The 7,612-nt window shown below is 41.7% G+C and overlaps 2 long non-coding RNA genes across 3 annotated transcripts in view; one reads left to right on the top strand and one right to left on the bottom strand.

Moving 5' to 3' along the window:
* LOC307035689 overlaps nucleotides 1–1,173 on the bottom strand; it is a 4,518-nt gene extending 3,345 nt beyond the window's left edge. Inside the window, exon 1 of one of the 2 annotated variants that reach the window (XR_013807153.1) lies at nucleotides 618–1,173. This is a non-coding gene — a long non-coding RNA (uncharacterized lncRNA). The remainder of the gene's footprint in view (nucleotides 1–617) is intronic. The other variant, XR_013807154.1, reaches the window with a different exon arrangement.
* A 2,309-nt stretch (nucleotides 1,174–3,482) lies between these two features.
* LOC307035687 lies at nucleotides 3,483–7,268 on the top strand. Its single transcript, XR_013807151.1, has 3 exons — nucleotides 3,483–3,629; nucleotides 4,060–4,103; nucleotides 6,654–7,268. It is a non-coding gene; the product is annotated as an uncharacterized lncRNA (long non-coding RNA).
* Nucleotides 7,269–7,612: the final 344 nt, after the last annotated feature.

Below are 7,612 nucleotides of genomic sequence, written 5' to 3'. Positions count from 1 at the left end.
TAGAAACTAAAATAGTCACTAGATCGAATAGAATATTGAGATTTAGACGATTCTTCATGTCAGCCTAGAAACTAGTGTGATTCGTTAAATCATCTGTCATTCTAAACCAGTGGCGAGCCTCTCTGAGGTCCTAAGATATTCCAAAAAATAATATTTTTTTAGTGATATTTCTCATTAGTTTTACCAAAATAACTTGTTTTAGTTGTGTTTTTAAAATAACATTTCCAAAGAAATAAATCCTTCGAATCCGCCCGTTCAGTTTCTGTTGGAATGTGAAGGGTTAAATGAAAGAAGCTCGTCTCTGCTAGTTACTGTGAAGACAGGAGCTGTTTGGTGGTCCTGCTGTGAATTCGCAGAGGTATACAAGTCACGGCTAGCCACTGGTTCGGACTAAACGAGCCAATCAACCTTTAGCCCCGCCCCCTTTTTGAAGCCTAGCAGGAAGTGACAATGCAGTTTCTTCTTTAGTTTGTAGCCTTTATTTGACCAGGTGAAATCCCATTGTGATCAAACGATCTCCTTTTCAAGGAAGACCTGCAGCACGTCGGTTAAACATGAAAACAGCATACATTATGTTGTATGTACATCATACAACATAATGACGGTAATTTACAAACCTGCTATCGACAATGACAGGTACCAAGAGTATGAAATTGCATTGCATCTAGCCGAGCTTCAAACCGATGTAGGGGAACCAAGATGCTCAGTTTCAGTTATTTTTGCAGAGTGTTCCAAGCTAGAGGAGCTGCGCACATAAAAGCTTTCGTACCTAAATCAGTCCTAGCATGGCACTCTTGGTGAAGGGGTGTTTCTCAATGTCGAGGACGCTTCCTTGTCTTCCGAGTCAGGTCCATCAGAGGCTAGGGAAGAATCCTTCCTGGCATTCGGAGAACGAAGAAAGGAACAGGCTAGCACAGGGGTGGGCAAACCTTCTGGCTCGGGGGCCACTATGAGTTTTAAAATGTGACAGACGGGCCGGGCCAGTAGCAGATCGGTGAAAAAATATGTAGCTGTCCACTCCTCATTAAACACTCGGCACTCATTTAGCTGTGTCCCAATGCAGAGGCTGGGTCCTCCTGAGGACTCAGCCTCGCAGTCCGTGGAGGACTGCGAAATGAGACGGTCTACCGAGCATGTCCTCGTACGTCACCGGCAGTTACCCCTACATTTTGCCGCCCCCGTCACCTAGCAACCAGCTGCAGTCACAAGTGCCGGTAATAATTTCTGACACTAGGCAAAATATTTTCAAACTGTTTTCAAAATTGTTTTCAAAACTGTTCAATATGGAGTCAGATCTATCTGTACTTATTTTGGTGTTATATAATATGTTTAAATTATTTTCCCGAGGTCGCAACAGGCCCCCGTGAAGAGGGCTTCATTCTCCCCGCGAATCTAGATAAATTGCGCAGTCTGCTCCTTGCTCCCTATCAAAACAAAATTGTTGCAGTAAGATTTGTATAACAAAAGCAGTTAAATAAATAAATTAGCTTTATAATGAATCCCTATTTGAAAGTTGGTGCTTGAGAAGACTAAACATTTATCTGCAGATCTCTATAAAGTATATTCATTACTCGTTATTCTCTACTAATAGTTCATTAAAGACTGTATATAATTGCTATTTTGCACATCCCTTTCAAGATTTCAAGATTTTCTAAGGTTTATTGACATCATATACACAACTACGGTGTAGTTATGCAATGATGAAAAACCTGGGTCACAGGTTCCTCATCAGCGCATTACAAGACATCTATCAATATGTGTGAATACCTCTACCATTAAACTGTCATTCTGCACATTTCTTATTCTATCTACAGACATAAGAGTATAATTAATGTGTATAATATCAGTTAAAATAAGGGCTTCAACATAGTTAACATCGCAGGAAAGCAATATATTAGACGTTAAGTACTTTGTCAGGCTTAATATGTATCTGTAGATACCCCCAAAGCTTTTTTCTTATTTGAAAGAAGACCTTAACCTAAAGTATTCTTTAATGTTTAAATACAACCTCATTAGTTAGCACATCCTCCTATCAGGCACTAAACTGTTTTATTCTAGATATCATTTACAGTATCTTCTTGATATTTTCTATTCTATATTTATATCATTGACCTTCTACTTTCCCACTATTTTGTATGTACTCTTAATATTTAAATGTTTTCATCAAATATAACACATTCAAAAGTGCTTTACAAAAATGAAAGAGATTAAGAAAAAGGCATTTTAAACAGTCATGAAAAAGCAACACAATCTACCTGCATTGCATTACTCTAAACGTGTAATAACGTGCTTTAACCAGTAGGTGGTTTGGGTTCAAAAGCTGTCAAGTTTACAGTGTTAACAAAATAAAATATACTGCTGTTTCTGGTTTAGTTTACGACGGATATATTTAGTTATTGTTTTGATATTTGTAACACAAAAGCGATGGAAAAAACCCACAGCAACACAGAAAAGATGGTCTTAACATGACCCAGTGGTCTAGTAGTTAATAAAAAAACAATAATATCAACAAAAAAAATATTACAACTTTATTGTGAAATTCAAACTGAACGGTAAAAGAATAGTTTCCGGTCTATTCTGAGCCCGATCTCTGTAGATAAATAAAGAACTATGACAGATGTGTAATATATTTAATGCAGCCAAACCATTTATTACGATGCATTCATGTGATGACTTTCAAAGAGTAAAGCAAGCACTGCTGAATAAAGTATGGTTTTATCTTTTACCAAACGTTTTTTTTCATATGGAATGCAGTTGGAGGTCAACCAATCACAGAGCTTGAGGCAAAGCGGAACAATAGCTGAGGATTCTGGGTAGTTTAGTGTCTTCTGCCATCCTAAACTCTGAAAAAAAAATTGTTTCTCCGAATCGAAGGGGAAAATACAAAAGCATTGCACACAATTTAAACCAATCAATGTTGTGTAATTAACAAGGATAATCTGGTGTTTTTTAGTCGATGAGTAGTGCAGATATCACTGTAAAATCAATCGACAGTAAGGGGAATACTTACTTCCGGGTGTAAAATCCTCCGTTATCCAATGGGAATGGACGCTCAGATTGCTCTCTGTAATACAATAAAGGGGACATGATCAAATCGGAATATAATTATTTTTTAAATAACGTTAACTAAAGGGAACAATCTATTTGACACAGCTGAAGCTCTGGCCTTCCTTAAAAACTGACTAATTTAATAAAAATCACAGTTGTATTTCACACAATGCACTGTTTTTTGAGAACAAAAATGCGTAACTAATGTAATTTTTACATTCTGACGTAAAATAAACATTATTGTGAATACAAATAAAATAAAAGAAGCCTCCCGTGATTTACTACAAGCTATAATCTGTGATCTGAAGTTATAATCGTTTTACAGGATAAAGTTTACTTTTTGAAGTAGACAGATTTTTCTGTTCCCATTATAAACGGATTTGTATCCTCCTCATGTTTTCTTTATTCAGTCTGAAGAGCTGCAGATTGTCAGAGATCAGCTGTTCTGCTCTGGCCTCAGCTCTGAAGTCCAACATCCATCTGAGACATCTGGACCTGAGTCTCAACGCTCTGCAGGATTCAGATGAGAAGCTGCTGAGAGATCTTCTGGAGAGTCCAGACTGCAGACTGGAGACCCTCAGGTAGGTAAGGGGTCTCTGCTGGTTCAGCAGTATTGTATGAAACACAGGGAGGTGTTTCTCTCACTGGGGAAACAGATCAGTGATGTTACCCACTGACTGCAGGCTCTCTCATTCTTCCATCAACTATAGAAGGCCAGCTGGAAATGCAAAGCCACATTTAGTCAGTCATCAACTTTCCACCAGACATATGGGATTTGACAGAAGAGTGGAAAAGGTAGTCTGTGTTTGATGGGATGTTTTTAGCTCCTTGACTAATGACTGTTACTTCCTGTCATGCAGCTGAGAGCTGTGGCAGTCAGTCGTAGTGTTTGCAGAGAAGATATGATGGGATGTAAAGCATGAGATCAGTCGGGACTCTGAAGCTGACTCAAAGAACAAACACTTCTTTTAAACTGGATCCATAACTGTTGGATTGTGTTCATCCCTACAGCATCAGAGATGATGAGACGATCAGAGCCAAGATCCAGAAGACCTGTGAGTACTGAATATCCTCCATTCATCCAGATATGAAACTCTTTGATGGAGCATGTCCTCAGAGGAAAACCACACTCTGGTTTCTCTCTCTTCATCATTCTGGCTGTTTCTCTTTGTTTTATCATCATCATTATTCACTCTCTCTCTCTCTCCCTCTCCTCTCAGGTGACAGGAAGTGAAGACAGACTGAAAGGTGAGAGGTCGTACCAACTGAAGTTTATTTATTGAGGTTTCACCACAGAATAAAATGTAGTTATTGCTCAGAGTTTTTCTGGGATTCCAGAGAAATCTGCAGCTCAGGTTTGATTTGTTCTCAGTTCATTTATTTCTGGGTGAGTTTGAGACGTATGAGGAGCGTGGAGGCATTTAGGAAGATAAAGAAGAAGGCTGCAGCTGATGAGAGACTTTCTGTTAGCTTTCCTCAATATTAAATGAAGTGACAGTATATTTTCCATCCATCTTCCACCTCTGATCTGGAGTCAGGTAGCGGAGGTAGCTGCTCCATCAGAGGGGCCCAACTTCCCCTTCCCATCAGCCAGCTCTGACTGGTGGGTCCAAGGAGCTCCCAGTCCAGTGTGGAGATATAATCCCTCCACCTGGTCCTGGGTCTGCCCCTTACCCCTCGATTCCACCGGGTCCGGCTGCGCCGCGTTACGCCTGCGCCGCGGTTTTGGTCCAGCCTCCTCCGGCGTCAGACCCTACCGGGCGCGTTTCAGAAGCGTTTCAGAAGCGGAGCATCTTGCCTGCCGGCTCGCAGTGTTTGTTGATTTGGGCATATTTCCTGGACAGGCTGCTTTGTGCAGACAAAGTTAATAATAATTATAATATCCCAGTTATAAACGACATGAATTAAAGATGTGTTGCTGTATTTTAGTGGTAAAAAAAACGCATTCATCATCAAAATTATTCTATATATCATTTACACAGAGCCTGTAACCCGGAGGAGAATGCTGGCATTTCTCCTCCTACTTGAAAGACTACGGAGGGATAGGGTCTGCAAAATGAGTTTATTTTGGGTGGCCGCGATCTTAGCGAACGCCGTAACGCGACGCAGACGGACCCGGTGGAATCTAGGGGTTAGTGTCCTTCAAGCCTAGGATGTGCCTGGAACATCTCTAGGGAGGCGCCCAGGTGGCATCCTTACCAGGTGCCTAAACCACCTCAACTGACTCCTTTCTACGTGAAGGAGCAGCAGCTCTACCCCGAGTCCCTCCCCATGACTGAGCTCACCTTATCCCTGATGCCAGACACTCGGAGGAAACACATTTCGGCCGGTTGTATCCGTGATCTTCTTCTTTCGGTCATGATGAAGTGAGGGTAGGAATGAAGATGGACGGTAGCCTTTGCCTTCTGGTTCGGGTCTCTCTTTGTCACAACTGTGCGGTAAAGTGACTGCAATATAGCTCCCGCTGATTCTCTTCAGTCCATTGTTCCCTCAAGACCCCGAGATACTTGAACTCCTTCACTTGGGGTAAGGACTCATTCCCTACTTGGAGTGGACAGTCCATCGGTTTCCTGCTAGGTATTAAATACATGTAGTGGATTAAAAGTAAAAAGCAACATTAAATGGAAATACTCAAGTAAAGTACAAGTACCTCAAAAGTACAAGTACCTCTAAAGAGTACTTAAGTACAGTATCAATCAATCAATCAATGTTTATTTATATAGCCCAATATCACAAATGTTACATTTGTCTCAGTGGACTTCACAGTTTGTACAGAATATCAGTATGACAATACGACACCCTCTGTCCTTAGACCCTCACATCGTACAAGGACAAACTTCCAGAGAAAACCCCACAGTTTAAAGGGGAACATGGAGAAACCTCAGGGAGAGCAACAGAGGAGGGATCCCTCTCCCAGGACGGACAGACGTGCAATAGATGCCGTGTATAAATTGAAAAGATAATACATTTGCAACATAGGTAGTCCAAATGTTTGGAAATGCATGTGTGTATAATAAGAAGATGAATCCACGAGGATATCCATCCAGGACTTATGATCCAGGACCACAGCCACGACTCAAGATCCAGGACTCGCAATCCATGACACAGGACCGCAGGATCATCCATGACTCCGGATCCCGGCGTATATAGACACCAAAAAGAAAGTCATTTGGGGAAGCTGGGTTAATCGGAACATGAGAGTACACAGGTATAGACAGAGCGAAGGAAGAAGGAAAATGTCCCCCGACAAACTAAGCCTATATCAGCAAAACTAGGGGCTGAATCTAATAAGCCCTAACTATAAGCTTTATCAAAAAGGAAGGTCTTAAGCGCACTCTTAAAAACGGATAGGGTGTACGGACAGTACTTGAGTAAATGTACTTAGTTCCTCTCCTGATCTGTAAAGCTCTCCCAACATGTGCAGGTTAGCATCCGGCAGCTTCTATGTGCTGGGGACCCGTACTGTACATTTCTATCATCACACTTTGGGCTCCCCAACATGTGTGGGTTCCCAGCAGGACTCTCTGAGCTGCAGACACATTCTTTCTGTGACTTTGTTCCAGATATTTGGAGCATAATAACTGAAGCTGTTTCTCCATGTTCAGGAACTCCCATCCCCCGAGTCCTGCGGCAGGAAGCGCTCCTTCTCTCCAAGAACTCCTGGACCCTGCAAACTGGTCCAGAACCAGAGTCCCAGTGAGGAGTCCAGCCAGTCCACCTCTCAGAGTTCAACTACAACATTATTAAAGATCATGTTTAAAGTTAAAAAAGGATGCTTTCAGACTGAATCCAGAAGTTTCTAAAGCTGCAGTCAAAGCAGGTGCTACTCCATCCCTGAGAGTGGGACCCAGGAACCCCTCAAAAACACACCTGGTTGCTATCCTGGCTCCTAAATGGTGGAATGAACTCCCCATTGACATCAGAAACTTTGCATATCTTCATCGTAGACTGAAAACGCATCTATTTCGATTGTACCTTGGCAATTAAGCTATTGCTGGTGAAAAAAGCACTTTTTGAGTTAATTTAGGTCTTTTAACTGATTCACCAACATTATGATTATTTATGAACTACTAATTGTAACGGAGCCGTTCAACGAGTGTGTATATTCAAGGTTTCACAAAAACAATCATCATGACCTATTGACATGTATGTTCTTGATATCTTCTGCCATTATATGACTGTATAGAGCAGTGCTTCTCAAAGTGTGGTCCGCGGACCACTGGTGGTCCGTGAGCACCCCCTAGTGGTCCGTGAGTATATTGGTAACATTTCACATTTTAAATAAATAAATACATTTAAAGGGGACCTATCATGCAAAATGCACTTTTGTACGTCTTTTATACATGAATATGTGTCTTCCTGCGCATGGTTGCCATGGTTGCCCTTCTGTTTATTCTCCGCTGTGGCTCTTTTTCTCCCTCCCCCTCGAGGCAAGCGATGTAATTCTCTCCGGTTAGTCCACCAGCAGATGACAAACAGCCACCTCTCCGCCTCTTCCAAGGGACGAGGGGACCGTGCGGCAGAGTTTCAGTTAGATTTTGTTTCGCCTGTCAACATGTCCGTT

This window comes from Notothenia rossii, assembly GCF_949606895.1.
Source record: "Notothenia rossii genome assembly, chromosome: 4".
Lineage (NCBI taxonomy): Eukaryota > Metazoa > Chordata > Actinopteri > Perciformes > Nototheniidae > Notothenia > Notothenia rossii.
The sequence above is the reverse complement of the archived record's forward strand: the minus strand, read 5'-3'. Positions and strand labels throughout refer to the sequence as shown.